Here is a 22,030-nt window from a genome sequence, read left to right on the forward strand (position 1 = left end):
TAACACAATGTACTCAAGGTTCATCCATGTTGTTGCATATGTCAGAATTTCCTTCCCTTTTAAGGTTGAATAATATTCCATTGTATGGATGTATCATAATTTGCTTATCCATTTATCCCTCCATAAGCTCTTGGGTTGCTTCCACAGTTAAGCTACTGTGAACAATGCTACTATAAATATGGATATACAAATATCTTTTTTGAGATCCTGGAAAGGGTTCCTTCCTGTTTAGGTTTCTGGAAAAATTTGAGAAAAAGTGGAATTAGTTATTTACATATTCAGTAGAAATCATCTGGAAAGCCATCAGGTCAAGGGATTTTCTTTACTGGGAGATTTTTGATAACTGATTCAGTCTTCTTACTTGTTATTAGTCAATTCATATTTTCTATATCTTCATGATTTAGTGTTGGTAGGTTTCATGTTTCTAGGAATTTGTCCACTTCATCTAGTGAATTTATTGGCATACTATTATTCATAGTACTTTGTATTTCTGTAGAATTGGTAGTAATGTTCCCATTTTCATTCCTTTTTTTTTTTTTTAGCAATTTTAGTGTTTTCTTTTTCATAGTCTATCTAGCTAAAGGTTTGTCAATTTTGTTGATCTTTTCAAAAAGACAACTTTTGATTTAATTCATTTTCTCTATCATTTTCCTGTTTTTATTCTATTCATCTCTGATTTAGTCTTTATTATTTCTTTCCTTCTGCTAGCTTCAGACTTAGCTTGTTATTTTTTTCTAGGTCTTAAGTTGTAAAGTTAGGTTGTTGATTTCAGATCTTTCTTGTTTTTTTCCCCCTTCATGAAGTCTTTAATTTTTAATGATTATCAGTACACCAATTAATAACATGTACCCAATTCTTGAATTCTATCATTTAGTAATTTTTATTAAGAGAAATAAACTAAAGTCCAAACAACTATACTAGTATTCATTGTCTAAGCCTTAGTCACAATGAATTACTTTAAAGTTGGCTTCTGCTTCACACTCATTACAAATAACTACTTACTACTTTGAGTTAAGCTTCTTGTATGTTTATGTTCATGTCTTTCATCATATTTGTGAAGATTTTTTTAGCCATTATGTCTTTAAATGTTTTCTCTCTTTTGCTTCTGAAACCCCCATAATAAATATATTGGCTTGCCTGATGGTATCCCACAAGTTTCTCAGGATTTGTTAACTTTTCTTTGTCATTTTTCTTTCTGTTCCTCAAATTTGATAATTTCCATTGTCCTATTTTTCAAGTTCACTGATTCTTTTGTCTGCTCAAATCTGCCTTTGAATTTTTCTTTTCAGTTATTATACTTTTGAGCTCAGAATTTCCCTCTGGATTCATTTTAGGTTTTCTAACTTTTATTGATTTTCCCTTTTTGTCCATATATTGATGACTTTCTCTGCATCTTCCTTTGGTTTTGCTGAATATATTTAAGATAGTTGTATTACTATTCTCGTCCAGTAGGTCTTCCATCAGGTCATTTTCAGGTTGATTTTTTTTCTCCTTCGAATGATCCACACTTTACTGTTTCTTTGTATAACTTATTTTTGTTGAAAACTGGACATTTGAATCTAATAATTTGAATCTAATAATAACTCTAGAAGTCAGATTATATCTCCCTTCTCCAGGCTTTGTTGTTTTTTTATTATTATTTTTGTTCATTACTTTTTTTTTTTTTTTTGGTACTGGGGATTGAACTCAGGGATACTTAACCACTGAGCCACATCCCCAACCCTTTTGGTATATATTTTTTAAAATTTAGAGACAGGATCACACTGAGTTGCTTGGAAAGGCAAAAAGGAAAAAAAATAAGGGGAGGGTAGTATTGGTCCTTTAAATCATGTGGCAGTCACTTTAGCTGGAGGAAGGTGTGTGCTTGCAACAAAGGGAAGTCCAACCATGGCCATTTGTCATTTCATCCACACCTTTATGATCAGAAGCATCAATTTGGTGACCAGAACACATATCCCTAATATTTGGACAGTGACCTTTCTGCCCGCCCTGTTTCCCACAAACTATGCAAATTGCTCCTGGACCATATGTGTAGCTTCTCATGGTGGGGTTGATAGGCGAGGGCTGGGTAGCTGGAATTGACCAAAATTAACCACGAATTATGGTCCAAGACTTCCCCTGAGTTGCAGGCTTTTAGTAGATTCCAGAATTCCAAAATGGTCATATCAGACAGATTTGGCCAATGGAATTGTCTTCTTAAAGAGACAGATTCCTACACTTTGCCTTCTCATAATTCTATTCTTAGTTCAATTTTACTAAAATTGTTAAATGGGTACTTTGCAACAGAGTATACCTGTCTATACAATATGAAGTTATCTTTCCCACATCTTAATCCCCTTTTTGAGAATTTGGACCCAATGCTCATATACAGCCCAGAGGTTCATACTATTCCTTTTGTCTCAAGGCAGGGAGGTTAATCTTCTTTCTTTTTTCTCTAGTAAAAATACCTACTGGAACATTTGATAACTGCAACTTCAATTGTTTTTTTTGATTACCCTAACAATACCTAAGTCTGGGTAATTTATAATGAACAGAAATTTTTTAAAGTGTAGTTCCTAAGGTTGGAAAGTACATTATCAAGGTGCTGGTACCTGGTGAGGGCCTTCTTGATGTGTCACCACATAGTAGAATGTAGGAGGGCAAGAGAGGACAAGAAGAGCTAAACTTGTGCTTTTATAATAGTGTAAATCTCACCCATGAGGCTGGAACCCTTATGGTCTAATCACCTCCCAAAGGCCCCACATCCTAATACTGTTGCAATGGCAATGGAGTTTCAACATGAGTTTTGGAGGGGACAAGTGTTCAATAAAAATAACATAATAAGTACAGTACTAGCACCTACCACTGAGTGAATACTTATTCTAAAGGTGATAGTTCCAATCACCTTTATGTCTTAAATCATTTCAGTTTTACAAGGATCCTATGAAATAGATATTTTTAAAATTACCCATGTATTGATGCAGTTAAGTGAGGTAAATTAGTATATTATCATTGAGAGTGGTGGTGTGCAAACACAAAAATTAACTTTGAACTTCATAGTCTCATAAACTCTGTGGTATTTATGGCACAAGAGAGAGTGTTTATTCTTCTAGCATATCCTTGAGGTAAGAAGACCAATTTTATCTCTATTTTATAGATGAGAAAATTCAGGTGAAAAGAATTGCCCCAAACTGAGTTTGAGGCTAAATTTCTGATAAAGACTTGGTTCCAGATCCAGTATTCTTCTGACACCTATGAGATCCCTCTGGATGGAGTGTCTAAAGAAGCCTGAGTTATACTCCTGCTCTATAGCACTCTAAAATATTTGTATTTAATTGAACACTTTGGGTTCTAGGACTGAAGATTTTCATCCTTATACCACCTTGCTTATACATGCAGAAGATGATATATGGTAATGTGATCTTGCATTTATGGAGCCCATAGTAGACATCTTGCACCCTCATTGCCAAGCATTCAACTCCCTCCCCCATTCTGGAGGAGCACCCATCACAGTAGTCCTGGAGGAAGTCAGAGGGGCCAGGTGTGCTGTCTCCCTGCTCTGACAGCTATGATGCTGGCTTGTGACATGCAGTTGGTCAATTGGACACTCCCACTGAGGACTTGAATTCTCACTCCCTTAGTATATCTGTCACTCACTCTAGAGTCATTTGTGATGGCGGAGTGTGATGTGGAGTGTCTTATGAGTAGTGAGTCTGTACCTGCTAAAAGGTGGTATTATGCTTTCTACTTTTTGATTCTCCAGAGCTTTCCTAATTCCTATCCACTTTTCCTGCCACCATTACTTGATGGTTCTGTGAATCCAGGAGTCATTTAATATCCCTTTTGTACTTAAGGTCAAAAAGCTGGTTTCTTGCTTGCAACCAAGAATATCAATTGATATAGAGTGCTTTGTATCTGTGAAACACCTCCATGTGTATTGGTAATTCTGGTCTAAAAAACAACTTGATCTTCTATGACATAGATGAGGAAACTCTAACCTGTAGGCTGATAGCAATTTTAGTTATTTGATAAGCAGATTAGTTCTGAGGAAAATAGCACTTTGGGAGGCACCGGAGCTGCCTTTTAAAAGGTAGACATAAAATACAATCATTATCTTCGGTACCACTGCCCATTTTCTCCTTGTTCTTATACACTTTATCCTGGTACAGAGCAGAAGCCCATCCCTTACTTCCATACAGCTGTCATTGTAGCTCATCAGAAGCTGTCACAGTCCATTGCTGTGACAAAATAACTGAGCTAATCAACTTATAAGGAGGAAACATTTATTTTGGTCTATGGTTTCTTGGTGCTGGCTTTGGGCCTGGGATGGCACAGTACATCATGGCAACAGCACATAGTAAAAGAGGCCTGTTTACCTCATGGCAGCCAGGAAGCAAAGGAAGCAGCCAGTGGGGTGGGAGGAAGGGGCTGGGGGTTTCGTATCCCTTTCAAGTACACAGCTCCAATGACCTAACTTCTTTCCCCTAGGCCCTACCTCCTAATGGTGCCACAGACTGTTGATCAAGCCTTTAGCAAGTGGACCTTTGGGGGACATTTAAGATCCAAACTACAGAGCTAGGCATGGTGGCGTATGCCAGTAATCCCAGTGACTCCAGAGGCTGAGGCAGGAGGATTGCAAATTTGAGGCTAGCCTCAGCAACTTAGCAAGGCCTTAAGTAACTTAGTGGGACCCTGTCTCAAAATAAAACATAAAAAGGACTGGAGATGTGGCTTAGTGGTTAAGGCCCCTTAGGTTTAATCCCTGGTACAAAAAAAAAAAAAAAAAAATTCAAACTATGACACTGTGTTGCCTTGGCTGGGTTTCTGTCCCAGATAGGGAGGGTTTGCTGGGGTCAGGGTAAAGCCGCTTATTTAGCTACTCACTCATCCAAGGAAGCATTTGCTGCAGGGAAGGGATAAGAGTGAGGCTTGCTGAATGTGCAGCAGACAGGTACTATTTAAAGCTACATGCTGGTAGAATCAGCCTCTTTGTAGGATCAGCCTCTCTGCCTTGCTCTTTCTTGCATGACTCCCCTTTCTTGTGATACTGAGGCTTCCTTTCTTGGTTCCATTTTTTATTCCTGCCTGTTCCTGTTGCCAGCCTTTTCTACCCTGAACCTGAATGTCTTCCCAGAGCCCTGTTGGTTTGCTTTTCCTTCTCCTGTATGTTCTTCAATTAGAATGTGTTCCTCTTGCTGGAAAAACTGTAAATCCACATGTAGTAGAATAAAATAGAACTTCTATCTCTCGCCCTGCACAAAACTCAACTCAAAATGGATAAAGGACCTAGGCATTAGACCAGAGATCCTACACCTACTAGAAGAAAAGTAAGCTCAATTCCCCATCATGTCAGTTTAGGAACTGACTTCCTCAATAAGACTACTAAAGTTCAAGAAGTAAAAATCAAGAATCAATAAATGGAATGGTATCAAACTAAAAAGCTTCTTCACAGCAAAGGAAACAATCAAGAATGTGAACAGAGAGCCTACAGAATGGGAGAAAATTTTTACCTCCTGTAACTCAGATAGAGCATTGATCTCTAGGATATACAAAGAACTCAAAAAACTTAACATAAAAAAAAAATCACTCAATTGATAAATGGGCAAAGGAACAAAACAGGCACTTCACAGAAGAAGAAATATGAATGGTCAAAAAATATATGTAAAGGTTCAACATCACTAGCAATTAGAGAAATGCAAATTAAAATTATGAGATTCCATCTCACTGCAGTCAGAATGGCAATTATGAAAAATATAAGTAACAATAAATATTGGTAAGGACGTGAGGAAAAAGGTACAATCATACATTGCTCGTGGGACTACAAATTGGTGTAACCACTGTGGAAAGTGGTATGGAGATTCTGTAGAAAACTTGGAATGGAACCACCATTTGACCCAGTTATCCTACCCTTGTTTTATACCCAAAGGACTTAAAATCAGTGTACTATAGTGACATAGCTACGTCAATGTTTATAGCAGCTCAATTTACAACAGCTAAGCTATGGAACCAACCTAGGTGCACTTCAACAGATGAATGGATAAAGAAAATGTGGTACACATACACAATGGAATATTACTCAGTCATAAAGATGAATAAAATTATGGCATTTGCCATAAATGGATAGAACTGGAGAATATCATGCTAAATGAAATAAGCTGGCCCCCAAAACCCAAAGGCTCAATGGTCTCTCTGATATGTGGATGCTAACCCACAGCAAGGGAGGGTGGGGAGGGGGAGAATAGAAGTCCATTGGATTAGACAAAGGAAAATGAAGGGGAGGAGTGGGGGAATGGAAGTAGGAAAGACAGTAGAATAAATTGGATATAACTTTCCTATCCTTATGTATGAATACATGACCAGTGTAACATCACATTATGTACAACGAGAATGGGATTCTAATGAGAAGAATTTATACTCCATGTATGTATAATATGCCAAAGTATACTCTACTATCATATATATCTAAAAAGAACAAATAATAATAAAAAAAAAAAGAATGTGTTCCTCTTAGTGCTCCCCCTCCTGTCATGTCCACTTCCTACCCTTTAATGGTGCTTCTATTAGTTTCTCACCTCCCTAAGGGCACTTTCACTACTCTGCAAACTTCACGTGGATAGGAATCAAGTCTTACTTTTTCAAGGGTATGTCCAGATAGCAGGCACAGGGCTTGCTTGATCCAGAGCAAGAAAGGACTCAGAGAGTATCCATCAAATGAAAGAATAACTACCTGGTGAGTACATTCTCAATTTTCTTCCTCACTGTCTAATGAGCAAGTTACAGCCTCTGTTCTCTTTTGAAGTATTGTCTTTTGTAGAAGAAGGAGGTGCCTTGGGTAAGATGATAGAATGAATAAATGTGAAACCCCTATGTAGTGGGATCTGCTCTGGACACATTCTTAACTCTGCATTTGATTCCACAGTCAGATCTGAAATTACCCAGCAAGCATACATTTCCTGTGATTCCTTTCTACCTGCATCCTGCTGATTCCACCCAGAACTTTGTAACTCAGATGGGGAGGATGGTGGAGCTGGGAGGTAGGATAAAGCATTTTAGAAATGTAAGAAGGGGCATTTTCATTTGGCAACAAATTGGGACACAATTTATTGACATTTAGAGGGTGGGAAGCAAGGAGATCAACTGTTTGTGCTATGTAGACAATGCCATACAAAAATGAACTGTTCTAAGTCCTGCACAATTTTTGGTGCCCCATCCCTTGCCCCAACATTCAAGTATGCAAAAAATGCTTTTGTTTGTAAAAATAAATTCAGTTTTAGTTCAAGTAAGTACAAACACTAAGTATTTGTGTGTGGTTTTAATATATTGAAATTTCCAGGAATGGATTTCCTAGAAAACTCCAGAGCTCCTTTACCAGAGTGGCTCAGCATTGCATAAAGTCATGTCACCCAAGTGATGCTTTCTGCAGGTGGACTTGTGTTGCTAGTAAGAGTCTACAGTCTACATTTGTAGCTGTGGTGGTCATGGTGATTTTACCATGGATGCAATCGGTCCTTCTGACTGAAGATAGAAAATTGTTGATTGAAATAAAATGTTTAAAAATTATTAAAATTCATAAAACTAAATAAGTGTACAAGAAACGTAAGTAAAATTTCAAGAGATTTAATAAAAGAGTTTAGCATTTGGCATTTCTGAAGTTATTAAAATTTAAAATTGCAGTAAGACTTTTGGGAAACTATCATAAAAAGTGTTCATTGGATATGATATAGTGGAGAACCACTCATCTACACTTTGCTTTCACCTAGAAAGAATAGCTCATTGAAAATGTCCAGGCGAGCCAGCGTGGTGGTGTACACCTGCAATCCCAGCGACTCCAGAGGTCGAGGCAGGAGGATTCCAAGTTGGAGAGGAGCTTTGGCAAAAAAATAAAAAGTGTTGGGGATGTAGCTCAGTGGTAGATCGCTCGTGGGTTCAAACCACATGAAACAACAACAAATCACAAAACCGAAACAACAACAAAATAGAACAAAGCAAAATGAAAATGTCTAGTCAAGAAAATGGAACGGAACAGGATGCAGTGGCCAGTGGCTGGAAGCCAGCTGACCCCGGCCTGCACCCTCAGACCAAAAGTCGCTGAGCTGGAAAAGCTGTCTCTCTGGGTTGTGGTGAGAACCAGGTGAGAAATCAGCGCACACCGAATGATCCCACGCAAACTGCCAAGGCCTCTATCCACAGTGCCCCGCCTCCGCCTTTGCCAGTCACAACTGGGTTGGCACCCAGGAGGGTCAGGTGGCCTTGGTATTCTCCGCTGCCAAACGCAGATGGGACTGCACTCCTGGGCACTCTGGGGGACAGGGGCGAGTCTGCCCTTGGGGCCGCCCAGCGGGCAGCGCCCGGGTGGACTAGATCCCCTGGTGGCTCTGTCCTCGGTTCTTGCTCAAAGCCCAGTTTGGTCTGCCCCAGTCGCGGTGACCCGGCTGCGGCTCCAGGCGTGGTCTGGGAGAGACCTTTCTTTTCCTGGGGGGAGGCTCTCTCTCCCCGCCCCCGGGCGGCCGGGCGGGGCCCCAGCTCAGCCCCAGCTCAGCCCCAGCAGGGAGCGGCAGTTTTTGCTGCGCCAACGCTGTGGCCCCAGGCTTCGAGGCTTCGCTCACCCTTGGGTAAGAGGCATCCGGTGGCCTTTGGATCTCCCGCCCTCGGCCAGGGGAGGGGTGCGGGAGGGGACAGAAGTCACTCCTGGAGCTGGTGTTGGCCTTACTTTGCCCCATCAGCTGGGAGTTCGCAAAGCCGGTGCCCCGCACTCCGAACGGCTTCTCTTCCCCTCCCCATCCCCCGACACTCGCTGCGTTTGTCTGGAACTTAGCTCCTGGGACTCTGGTTTCTTTCCTACAGTGTCGGAATCTCCGGGTCGCGGGAGAGGCTGACCTGCGAGGGGTAGTTTAAAACCGAGGTGTAGCTCTTAGCTGAACCCGCACCCCCACACTCCGAGGTATCTCCGAGGTGTTCTTGGTGCGTGGGAATTTCTGGTGCCTTCCACTTGTTGACTCAGCACCATCCCGGGTCGGGAGTTGGTGCTCAGCCTCGGATGGTCACGGATCCATCGATGCCCGCAGGTCTGACGCATTTCTGACACTGCCAGCGGGACAGAGGGCGCTCAAGGGGCGGCTGCCTGCGACCGGCAGAGGAGGGAATTTAGGTCACGAGCTGAACAGGAAATTGATGGAAAGGGGGCAAAGGGTCTTCTGGTAGAATTGGGGCTCCTTCTTTTCCTCTTCATTTTCTTTTAATTAGCAAAATTCTAACCTTCTTTCTTAAAGACACAATGAGCAGAAAGCCTCTGGATATGCCAATTTCTATAATGCTGGGTTCTGATCCATTTTGTGTCACTAGTCCTTGGATAGTTCTGGGAAGAATAAGGATCTTTTCTCAGAACAATACTTTTAAAGATATAAAATAAAGGCAGAGTATTATAAAAGAAACCAGTTGCAATACCCTTGTCAAACTATTAAAAGAATTTATGATAAAATATATGCTTTAAAATTAATGCATTATTAAATAATAAGGTAAGTTTTGGGTCTAATAGTTTGTAAAGAATGTGAACAATATTCCAGAATACAGGCAACATCTGTAATAAAAGAAAATATCAAATTTCTGTTGGTGACAAAGTTATAGATACTGCTATTACTGCTGTGGCTTGCCTTGCATACATAATTGAAAAAATGTTAAATTTCAATTAGGTATTAGTGAAAATGCAGGCGTATTTTTTTTTTTTTTTTCTATTCAGTTAATAGGTCCCAGGTTGAGATCCCCTGGTAGTAGAAAGGGCATTACCCCAAAAGTTAGGTAACTTGGCTTCTGGCCTTGACACCTCCATTAACCAGCATCTTGATCTTAGTTTTGAACTTCTTTGAGCCTTAGCTCCTTCACTGTACAAAAGAAATTATAACACTGAGCACTACCTGTCACAGAGGTGTGAACTAAGTCTAGTTTTTAGAATCTGTCTCCTTCCCAACTTTGACCATCACCATTGTATCTCCAAACCTGGTACTTGGAAGATACTCAATAAATATTTATTAAATGTGTTGCTTGTGACTACAGCTAAAAAGAAAATTCATCAAGGAGACAGCTGGTGGTTGGGGAATTGACCCTGTTTAAACTGCAAGATTCTGCTTCTTTAATTTGTTGAATAAATATTTACATAAACACACCTGGAACTGGAGTGCTTGAAATGTCAACCAGAGCCCATGGGTCTTTGTGTGGATCTGTGTGGCTGGTGTTCTGCCAGAGAAAATGAAATTGAGTGTTGATTGAAACCAGGATTCTTTTGCAGAAGTTTCTTCTCCATCTTGATTGCATCTAGGCTTGTTAATCTGATGTGTTGTAATACAGGAAATGTCTTACAAGAAATGGAAACAGACCCATGAAGAGATGTTTCTGGACCTAATTAATTTTTCTTTCCTCTGTTCTTTTTCACCTTTCTCTACTCAATACCCACCACAAAATTCCTCTCTGATTCTGGAGAGTTGGTAAATAGGAACAGGTTGGGTACCTTGCTAAAAGCTGTCTAGGCTAGGCCTAAAGCCAATTAGTTGTTCTTTTTTTTTTTTTTTTTAATTTTGGTTGTGGTTGTATTAGAATTTGAACCCAGGGGCACTCTACCACAGAGCTACATCCCCAAACTTTTGTACTTTTAATTTTGAGACAGGGTCTGGCTAAGTTGCTGAGGCTGGGCTTCAACATGTGATCCTCCTGCCTCAGCTATCCCAGGCAGTGGGATCACAGGTATGTGATACCACAACTGGCCCAAGTAGTTGCTTCTTAATTCCTAACCTTTAAAGTGTATATAACCCAATAAATATAGATGGTATTAAAACTACAGAAAAGTGGACCCAGCCACATCTCTGTGATTTACTCTGTGAAAGTACTAAATTGGAGTAGAAGGTGGGGAGAAAACTTTGTGAAGAATAGGAAATTTAGAACACATTGGGGCTAGGTATGCCTATAACTTTGTGAAGGGCAAATGGTGATGTTATGTACTGAATTGTGTCCCTCCTCCAAATTTATATGTTGATAATCCTAACCCCTAGTATTTAAGAATGTGACTGTATTTGGATAGGGCCTTGTTTAGGGCCTATAGAGAGGTAAGTAGGCTAAATGAGGTCATTAGGGTGGGGTCCTAATCCAATATGAATGGTGTTCATGTAAGAAGAAGAGACATCAGGAGCATGTGTGTACTAATATAAAGGGGACACAGGAAGGTGGCAAGTCAAGAAGAGGGGCCTCAGGAGAAACTTGTCCTGTAGGTACCTTGATCTTGGACTTTTGGTCTCTAGAACTCTGAGAGTTTGAACCACCCAGTCTGGGGTATTTTGTTATGGATTCCTAGCAAATGAATACAAGTCACTGGTCACCCTCTCTTCTGAGTTATGACCCTGACACCTCTGTCACTTGTTCTAGGCTGCCTTATCTACTAACTCAGAAGAGTCTAGTACAACTGACTCTCTGTAGTTGCAGGTTCCACATCCATGCATCAACCAAACAAACATAGGTTGAAAATATTCAGAAAAAAAATTGTGTGTGTAATAAATACATACAGACTTCTCCCCTTGTCATTATTCCTTCAATAGTACAGGATAATAACCATCTACATAAACATATTATATTAGTTATTATAAGTAAATCCAGAGATGATTGAATATATGGAAAGTAGTGTGTAGGTTATATGTAAATTCCATGCCATTTTATATAAAGGACTTGAACATTAACTGATTTTTCTATCAGTGGGTGTTTCCTGGAACCAGTCCCAGGACACAAAGGGATGACTTTACTCTCTACAGACACTTTGTATGGTCCCTTAGATCCTGTCTGGTATCATTAAAGCCTTATTCACCTTCATGATTCTGTTAGGAAAAGAACTTGGCACCTTCAGTGAATGACTCAAGCTAGCTGTTGTGCTCTGTACATAATAGGTGCTTTATAAATGCATGGTGGGTTCTGGGGTGATGGTGTTAATGACCATTCTTAACTACCAGAAGGAAACTCCCTCCTACTCATAATGAATTTCCAAGCCTAGTTCAGCCCTCAGGGAGCTTTCATTTGGTCTATATGGGAACCAGCAGCCCCAGCTCTATCTACATCAATGGAGAGGAAATACCTGTGTCATCATCCTGGGAGCAACCCCTGCCCTCTGGAAGGGAGGCCTCCAACATGGGGCCTGTGGTGGTTGCATTCTATGATACTTTCTAGTTTCCTTGACTCTTTGTTCCAAGGTGGCTCCTGGTGTCTCCATAGGAAAACAATGTGTCTTAATAACCACTATGTGTAGAGTTTGGATTCCAAGTGTGCCCCAAGGAAGCACTATGATCTTGTTTGTGCTTCTGTGAGTGCCTTCTGATGCTTCAGATGCACAAGAGGCCATCTCATTTTCTGGCCATCTGTTTTGTATGATAATCATGGGACTTTCAAGGTCTAGGTGATCAAATCTAAGCTTGTTTTGAATCACAGAGCAAGAAGGGCCTTTAAAATCAAGTAGACACATCCACTTATTTTATACTCAAGGAAATGAACTCAGTGTGGTTAAGTGATTGCTTATGATCTCACAACCTCCCTTTCCTCACTTATAAAATGGTGATAATAGCTGGGTGTGGTGGCACACACCTGTAATCCCAGGACCTTGGAAGGCTGAGGCAGGAGGATTGTAAGTTCAAGGCCAGCCTGGCCAATTTAGGGAGACCATTTCAAAAAATAAAAACATATAAAGGGCTAAGGATGTAGCTTAGTGATAGAGTACCCCTGGGTTCATGCCTAGTACCACCACCACCAAAAAAAAAAAAAAGGTTGTTGTGAGAAATTATGTTAAGTGCGCAGTAAAATGCCAGTCATGTAGCAAAGCTTCCACAGATGATTTTTTCCTGTTGTTTTGATTATGCCTGGGATCAAATACCTATCTATAGCAGCTTCCCAGTGAATCATAGTGGATCATGGGGCAGGTGTGGAACTTGGGCAAAGAGACTAGGAGGTATGGTTCCCATTCTGATTATGTTGCAGGCTTCATAACCCCTGACATTCTTTGCCATAAAAATTCACAGCTCTAATGAATATAAGGAGTTACTAGAACAAATATATTTGTTACTAGTATTTGAATACCTGCCTATGAACCTCCATTTCCCTTTTCTCCTCCTTGAGAGGCACACAAGTTTTAGAGGAGGGAACTTTCAAAGTCACCCAGCTCAATTCTTTCTCCCATTGATAAAGATAGCATGGCCCAGAATGGCGAAGGATGAGCCCTGCCCGGAACTACCCGGAGTGTAACTTGGGTCTCCTGACTCCTGACACACCCTCAGACAAAGCTGCACCACAAACAGAAAACCGTGTCATCTAGTTGGACATAGGAAAGGTGTGAGTTGTTAGGGAACCTGACACACCTGTTGCCTGTGTACATCTCACTCTGTCCAAACCAGTAAAGGATTGAACTTAGCGTCTCTCCAACTATGTTCAAACAACAAATGTATAATTTGTAATTAAAGAGTCTTTTCTCATTGTGGTAAGACCTCACACACTGCATTCAAGGGAATGATATGCTTGAGGACTTGTCCTGTTCCTGTTTACAATGACTCCACCCTTCAAAGCGTCCTTATGTGTGAGACTCTGAGCGGGAATTCTAATGCTCCTCAGGCCGATGAATAATTTTACTGTGATCATTTAACAGATTGAGAAAACCAAGGCATAAGCTGATCCTTGCGGTGTGACTGGGAGCAAATTAATTTCACAACAGGCCTCTCTGGCAAGTCTGCACATGGGCACACATAGGCTTTTACAGAGCTTGCAAAGAAACCGGAAATACACTTGCCTAGAAGCCAGCTGTGCATGACAGAGCTGAAAGGGACCCAAGGTGTACTTATTCACACACTAGAACATGAGAAGTCAAGCTCCCACAGCAAACAGAAAACAGGCTTTCTTTCTCTATTTAATTCCGTCAAAACCCTTAACTTTCAAATAAAATAATCCAATTCACTAACTTATTTTTTCCTTTTTGGGAGTCTTGAATTTGAGCTTTCCTTATGAAAATATAATTTTTGTTTTCTGCTTAGCAATTGTATCTTGGTTGGGTGAAATTGTCAGTCCTCCCATTATGATGCTTTATCTGATTATAAAATGGCATAAGTATAGTCTAAGGAAACTGGCAGGAAATTTCTCAGCAGCAAAGGGAGTCACTGCTTCATTGCAAAGTCCTCATTAGTAATTCTTAATCAGTAATTCTTTGAAGAAAATTCTTAGTTTGTCCCTAAAGAGTTAGGAAACTAAAGAAGCCCAATGTAGCTCCAAGCCTTTAATCATCAGAGAGCTGTGTACAATTGTTTCTCTTTCCTAGGTGATTTAGTCCTGGTCAACCACTCTTCACAGCTTAATATTTAAACAAATGTTTGGATTGGTAACAGCTCTAGAGGAAGAGCTCCATAGTGGCATTGAAGGACTAAGTGAAGATTGCTTCATTTTCTTTATTTGCTAACAATATAGTAATCCAGTTCCTGAACTCACAGGCAAGAACAGCACTGTGGTGCTCAAGGGGAGGTGAGCCAAGAGGAAGGATGCAACTTGCATAATACTTTCAAGATTTTCAGGGTGGGTCCTTTCCTTCTCTCTCACCATACTTTGGACCTTTACTGCACTTTGAGTAATCCAGTATTACTGCCTCCTATACTCATTGTATCCACCTGAACAGGTAGGTATAGTGTCATAGTTCACATTCTTTCTTCTTTTTTATTTTTTGCAGTACTGGAGTTTGAACCTGAGGCCTCAAGCATGCTGGGCAAACGCTCTACCTCTGAGCTACATCTCCAGCCCCCCCCCCTTTTTTTTTGAGACAGGATCTTGCTGAATTGCCCAGTCTGGCCTCAAACTTGAGATCCTCATTCCTCAGCCTCCCAAGTAGCTGGGATTACAGGTGTGTGTCACCGCACTGGGCTTTCTTCCTTCTTCTTTATTCCCAATAACTTGCAAATTTTCTTCAACATGTGTCTCATATTTATTTTCATTTCTGTTCCCATTGCCTAGACCCAGTCTTCACTGGTGCCTGCATTTCTGAAACAGCCACTTAACAGATCTTCATATTCTTTTAGATTGTTTCTTTTAGACAGACTCTTCTTTATTTTTGGGTGTCAGGGATGGAACCCTGGGGCACTTAACCACTGAGCTCTATCCAGCCCTTTAAAATTTTTTAAAATTTTGAGACAGGGTCTCACTAAGTTGCTTAGGGTATTGCTAAGTTGCTGAGGCTGGCTTTAATTTGTAATTCTCCTGCCTCAGCCTCCCGAGTTGCTGGGATTACAGGCATGTACCATTACATCTGGAAGATCTACTTTTCTTACCACTGACTCTACAGTGCCTAGCATAATGCCCGGCATATGATAAACATGCAAAATGCTGAACTCAATCAAATCGTTCCAAGTCATTCCTTGATTTTTCCAAGGGTATCTTTCTAAATTAATTTCATTAAGAAATTACAAGAATTTTCACTGCCATTAGAGGTACCACAGGCTCAAATCCACACCAGGGCTAAGCAGGAAATTTCCATGAGTCATTTAGGTTGTGTGGGGCTGGTGTGAACGGGAACCTTGGGCAGGGTAAAGATGGCTAGTGACTACTTAGCTCCAGCCAAGTGTTTCCATGTGCAAATGTGGGACTATTGTTGTCAAAGAGGTCAAAAAATGTGAAAATTTGGGGATAATAGCTCCCAATTTTTTAATCCTAGCAGCTAATTCAAGATTTAAGAAAACACTGTGGGCCAAACAAAACACAACTTGGTGTGCAGGTTTGGCCTGGAGGTTGCTGCTCTGTGAGCCCTATGTGGGAATATGATTGTGTAGTAGTGAGCTCTCAAGTCTAACTTTAAAAAAAATATATACTTATTTTTTTATTTTTTACAGACTGCATTTTGATTCATTGTACACAAATGGGGTACATCATTTCATTTCTATGGTTGTACACGATGTGAATTCATACCTTTCGTGTAACCATACATGTACATAGGGTAATGATGTCTGTCTTATTCCACCACTTGTCATACCCCCTCCCTCTCATTTCCTTCTAGTAACATGTGTCTATCCAAACTTACTTCTCCCTCTTCCCAGTATGCACCTGCCCTAGGATGTCCTCCTCCTCCTCGTTCACAGGCAATTTCCATGCCAATGGATTCTGCTTCCTAAATCTTTAAGTCAGTGGTGTAAAACGGCCTAAGGCAGGCCCTTGCCTTAATGCCCCTATCTCTGCTCACATAATTCTCTTCTCTTCAGCTGCCTGTTTATCTCCCAGAGGCCCTTCCCACTTCTTACCAATCATTTTCCAAGTCTTTTTTGTCTGCTCCTTCACCTGCATTTCTAATGCTGGCACACACTTATCACTCATGTTCACCATTGCAATAGACTCTTAACTGATTTACAGAACTAGTTAACTGGTTTTGTTTCTCCTCCTAAATAATTTTGCTCTGAGATCAGATTTGTCTTCTCTAAGCTGCCTTCTGTTCTATCACTTCTAAGAATTTTGTCTTTTCCATGTGAGGTCTCAGTTCCCTAGCACATCCCTTTATAATCTGGTTAAGATATTTCTCTCTTGTCTAGTCATCTCAGTGTCACTCAAATCTGGTTGGCCTGCCATTGCTCAAACACATTCTGGCCCTTCCCACTGTATCAGTCAAGGTCTCTGGGAAACAGCTGGCACACTCGGTATTTAATGAAATAACTATTTACGAAGGTGCGAGCAGGCTCAAGGGAAACCACCAAGAGCGGAGAAGCAGTTATATTGGTTTGGGACCTGAAGATACAAGTAGAGGGAGCAGCTAAAAGTTAGAGCTGCAGCTGAGGAGAAGTCCGCCCTACTGGAGCCCAGGCCTTCAGCTGAAGAATATATTCATTGCCCAGGCTTGGGGGAAGCTTGGCAGGGAGAGGCCTAGGAAATAAGTATCTTGACCTCACTCCTTTTCTATCCTCTAATCTTCTGCTGGTGATTTCCACTGGATGAACCCAACGGAAAGCCAGAAGATGAGGGAGACCAGTCAATGCATACCTTTCAGATCTGCCTTCAGTGCTCAGAGAGCAGACAGAAGAGGGTGGAGAGAGATCTGGAAGGCAGGTACTCTCTCCTTGATTCTTTTAGTTATGCTATTCCCTTCTCTAGGTGTACCCTCCCATAGCATTTCCACTTACTGAATGCTTCCAGTCTTTTCCTTTCTGCTCAGATTTTACCATCTTTGTCAAGCTTTCATTGATTACTCTTTTTCTCATCATGAGCATTTGGCTCATATTGATTACATGGCACTTTGCTTCTGGCACTGGGTAGTTAGATGTGTGCACATTTTCTCTAACTTGAGTGGGGATGTGTCCTAGTGCTTGGTGTTTTCCTCTGCACTTAGTATTTTTTGGAATGAAGTTCCACCTTCATTCAGTGTGTAGACAGCTGATATATAAAAGTATTGAATAAATTAACCCATCATTTCATTTTTGCCTTTTGGCAAAAATGACTGAGCTCCTTCATTGTATCAGGTGCTGTGCTAGGTACAGGGAATAAAATAGCAAATGTGTCTCATCAGGCCCTCACATCACCAGAGCTTGCATCCTAGTGGAAAGGAGTACATGTTGGTTCCCCTCCCTCTACAGTTATACCCTCCAGAAATGTCCTTTGCTATTTCCTCATTTTAACTATGACCCAAATCTCAGCCTGGTTCCAGCTTTTCTAGTTCCCCCCAGCTCACATTGATGCTGTCAGGCTTATTAGCTATTTGTTCCTCTTGGGACTTCCTTGTGGTCTCTAAGTTATTTGTTGACATTTTGATGCGTCTACTTCCCCACGGAGATGGAAACATCATCATGGTTTCAGACTCTAGTTCTAGACACTCTGGTCTCTTCTATTACCATGGACACTCGTGGGTATCGGGCCCTTTTTGTCACTCCTGGGGTAGTCTGGACTGTTGGTGGTATAGGCAGAAAACCTCTGTAGTCTACCAAGAGTATAACAAGAGCTTTTTGGTCATCTCTTCAGGAATGGTTGCCCAAAATTTATGAACTTTATTAAAACTTACTTTAATAAATATTATTACAATTACATTGATTATTATTTTCCAACACCTACATAATCTTTAGTGAAGAGTATTAGGCTTGGCTTCCATAAATATAGATTTATATTCCAGCTCTTAGATTTAGCTAGCGTGCCATTTAACTCTCTGAACCTCATTCTTGATATCTTTTAATGGAAGTAGCAGTACCTAACTCATAAAATCATTGTGAAAATTAAGATGATGTATATTTCCTATTGCTGTTGTAACAAATTACCACAAATCTTATGGCTCAACAAAACTTTTTTGCTGTGTGTGTTTGGTGCTGGCAATTGAACCCAGGGCCTTGTGCCTGCTAAGCAAGCTCTCCACCACTGAACGCCCCAGCTCCAACAATACAAATTATTATCTTTTAGTACTATATCAGAAGTTCAGCACAGGTCTCACTAGGCTAAAATCAAGGTGCTGGTAGAGCCATGTACCTTCTGGAAGTTCTGTAGAGTTCTAAAGTTCTAAAGAATCTGTTTCATTGCTTCTAGAAGCCTTTCCATCTTCTAGAAGCTGCCTGCATCTTTGGTTTACTATCCTCTTCCTCCATCTTCAAAGCCAGAAAGTCATCTTTCTGACCGTCATCCCATGGTCACATCTTCCTCTGCCTTCAGCTGGAAAAACTTCTCCATTTTTAAGGATCTAGGTGATGAGATTGGGCTCACTTGGGTAATTCAGGATACTCTCTGCATCTTAAGGCCCTTAACCACATCTATAAAGTTGCTTTTGCCATGTGAAGTAACATGTTTACAGGTTTTGGGGATTAGGATATATTTGGGGGGGATAATTATTTGACCTATAATAGTATATATACGGTTCCCAAAGAGTCATATCCATTCCACATGCAAAATTTATTCACTCCAGTCCAAGTTGTTCCAAAGACTCAATTCATTACAGCATTCAAATTATAATCTAAATCTCATTAGCTCAAAAGTCTCAATTTCATCATCTAAGTAATCTAAACTATGTATGGGTGAGGTTCTGGATATGGTCTCTTCTGGGATATAATTCCTGTCCCTCTGTGGACCTGTGAAACTGAGGAAACAGGTTATCTGCTTTCAGAGAACAATGGTAGGTTAGGTATAGGATAAAAGTTATAGATGTTCTGGTTAAAAAGGGGAGAAAATGGGAGGAAAAAGAAGTCACCTGTCCCAAGAAGTTTCAAAATCTAGGTGGACAAGTTCTATTAGGTTTCAAGGCCTGGGAATGATTAATTCTCTGTGGCTTTAAACTCTGCCCCGGGGACACCAGTCCTTTTTCATGAAATGTAGTATGTGTGTGCAACAGAGTAGTCCTTGTTCATTTTTGTTTAGCATATATTCCCTCAGTTTATCTCTTTTTTTCCTCACATTTTCTAAAAGCAGCAGGAAGAAATCAAGCTGCATCTTCAATACTTAGATCATAAATCTCCTGAGCTAAATGTTCAATGACATCTTTTATAAATTCTACTTTTTACAGAACTGCAATTCTGTTAATCTTTCTGCCACTTATAACAAGGGTCCCTTTACTCCAGTGTCCAATAGCATTTTATTATTTTATTCTGAGCCTTCATCAAAAAGTAATGTCCATCCATATTTCTACTAGTAGTCTGTTCATGTTGATTTAGGTATTCTCCAAGGTGAATTTTGTTTTGTCTACCTCTTTCTCAATCTTCACTAACATAGTCATTAACATTCATATTTTTACAGTATGTTCAAACAATTTATACCTTTTCAAAGTTGTACTTCTCAATGTTCCCTGGTCTATGAGGATGTGGGCTGGATGTAGGATGAGTGGGAAATGGAGAATAGCAAAAAAGTTAAAAATATGTTAAATATTCTAGTCATTGATCTTTTCCTTTCTAATTTATACCTTTAATGTTATGCTAAGAAAATTTTTATCTTACTCAGAGATGACATAAATGTCTACTTAAATTTTCTTCTAGCATTTTTATGGCCTATTTTTAACACTCAAAAATTTAAATTAGACCCTCTAACATTAAAAAAAGAAAACCTTTCCCTTGACATTTGGCTTATGTTATCAGCAGTTGGCAAGCTCTACTACTCTTCCCTTAGAACCTAAAGCTAAGAGATTGGGAGTGAGACCAGGACTGGGGTGAGGAAATTTCTCTCCATTGGCATAGGTCCTTAGTAGGTGCTCAATGAATACTTTGGAAATATAATTGTGACCATACATATTTCATGTATTATATTCCTTTTTTTTTTGTACTGGGGTGTAGACCCAGGGGTGTTTAACCACTGAGCCACATCCCTTTTTTATTTTGTATTTTGAGACAGGGTCTCACCAAGTTGTTTAGGGCCTCACTAAGTTGCTGAGCCTGGCCTTGAACCTGTGATCCTCTTGAGTACCTGAGATTACAGCATATTCCACTGAGCCTGGCTTATTCTTTCATAAAGATACTCTTATACACTGGCATAGATAAATGTTATTTAATTTGTACACTTTAGTTCAGGAAATAAATTCTTTAAGTAAAAATATAGTTTATGTTTCCTGATTTTCAGTTCTGAAATTTTAGCCATTGCTTAAGTTTAGTATGTGTAAAAAAGATCAATTTGCCCATATACGTATATTTGCAGAAAACTCATTCCTTAAACACCCTTCTGAGCACTTCTGCTGATGCCACTTCTTTATCAAGGCTAAGTGGATAAGAGAGATGTGAAGATTTTCACTGTTGGGGAAGATAGTTCAAGTTTCCATAGGGCAGATCTTAGGGTGTGACAAAGGCAAGGAAGGCCAGGTGCCACATTCTTCCAGAGTGATTACTGAATTAAAAAAAATCAAAGTATAGCTATGTTATTTATTTGCAAAAACTTGGCCCAATCACCCACAGAATTACAACATTCTTCAGTAGCATGCAATTAAATTGCTTTCTAAATGCCACCTGACAGTTCAGCAGATATGTAAAGAGAAGGAGCAGAGCAGAAATTTGTTAAACATGTAAAATCTTCCATCTGACTGAACAGTTGGCACATGCATTTTAATGTAGGTGTATTAAAATGCACCCTGGATTTGTTTTAATCGGGTATGGCAAGGCCCACAGATCAGGAGATGACTGTCATGAAAGAACAAATAGAAGGCCCAACATGCCATGTAGGGCCATATGGGGAAGCACCTGAATAGGTCAGGAGGCAGGAAAAGTGAAGGGGAAGTGTGGGCAAAAGCCTATGTCATGGCTTTTGTGAGGCAGGGGGAAAAGGCTGACCAGATTTGGAATTGGCTGGTTGGAATAATTAGTAGACTCTTAAGTACAGGGGCTCCCCCTAATTGTTTGATGTCTGGCCCTGTGTTGATTAGGGTTGAGGAATATTGCCTTCTGCGGTATAAGAGGCAGGTAAAGGAGGTAGATCCCAGTATGGGTTCTGGATTGACTGGTTTACATATCAAAGGTGTGCTGCAGGCAAGTCTTTACTGTCTCCAGGAGTTAGCTAGGTCTGGGAGGGACGCTCTCTCTGGAATTATTAGCAAGGTCCCAAAATATCAAACCATCATACATGCAGAAAAATATAAACCATACATCTGATTGTTAATACCAGAACTCAAAATATCTCCAGGAAAAGCACGCACCAGCTGTCTTCCTGGTTTCAATGCAGTGCCCTTGACAAGTGCCATGAGCAGTTCTGCACAAGCTATCTGCAAGTGCATCAGATTGAGGTGAAATCATGTGAAGGAACTATAGCCTTCGTAGGATAATGTTTGACATTTTCTTGGCACTTGAAGTAATAATAAACCAGTGACAGTAACAATTTCCTTCTTGAGATTTTTCTGGATTTAGATCTGCCCTTCTATAAATAAGGGGGTGTGATTATGTGTCAATTCAAGTGGGCCATAGAGTGCTCAGACATTTGGTTTAACAGTGTCTGGGTTAGTCTATGAGGGTGTTTCTAGATGACATGAACATTTTAATTCATAGACTGGATAAAGCACATTGTCCTTCCTATTGTGAGTGGGGCTTGTCCAATCCATTGAACAAAGTAGAAGAAAAAGGTTAACCCTCCCATGAATGAG

The 22,030-nt window shown here is 40.3% G+C and overlaps 1 protein-coding gene across 3 annotated transcripts in view; it reads left to right on the top strand.

The window, feature by feature from the left end:
* Positions 1–8,050: 8,050 nt before the first annotated feature.
* The window catches only part of SQOR (sulfide quinone oxidoreductase), a 48,365-nt gene continuing 34,385 nt past the window's right edge, over positions 8,051–22,030 (top strand). The window contains exons 1-2 of one of the 3 annotated variants that reach the window (XM_079125204.1): positions 8,500–8,591; positions 14,799–14,875. The gene's annotated coding sequence lies outside the window, so the exon portion shown is untranslated. Of the gene's footprint in view, positions 8,111–8,221; positions 8,592–14,798; positions 14,876–22,030 lie in introns of those variants that run through there. The other 2 variants (XM_079125205.1, XM_079125203.1) reach the window with 2 other exon arrangements.

This window comes from Sciurus vulgaris (assembly GCF_902686455.1).
Source record: "Sciurus vulgaris genome assembly, chromosome: 2".
Taxonomy (NCBI): domain Eukaryota; kingdom Metazoa; phylum Chordata; class Mammalia; order Rodentia; family Sciuridae; genus Sciurus; species Sciurus vulgaris.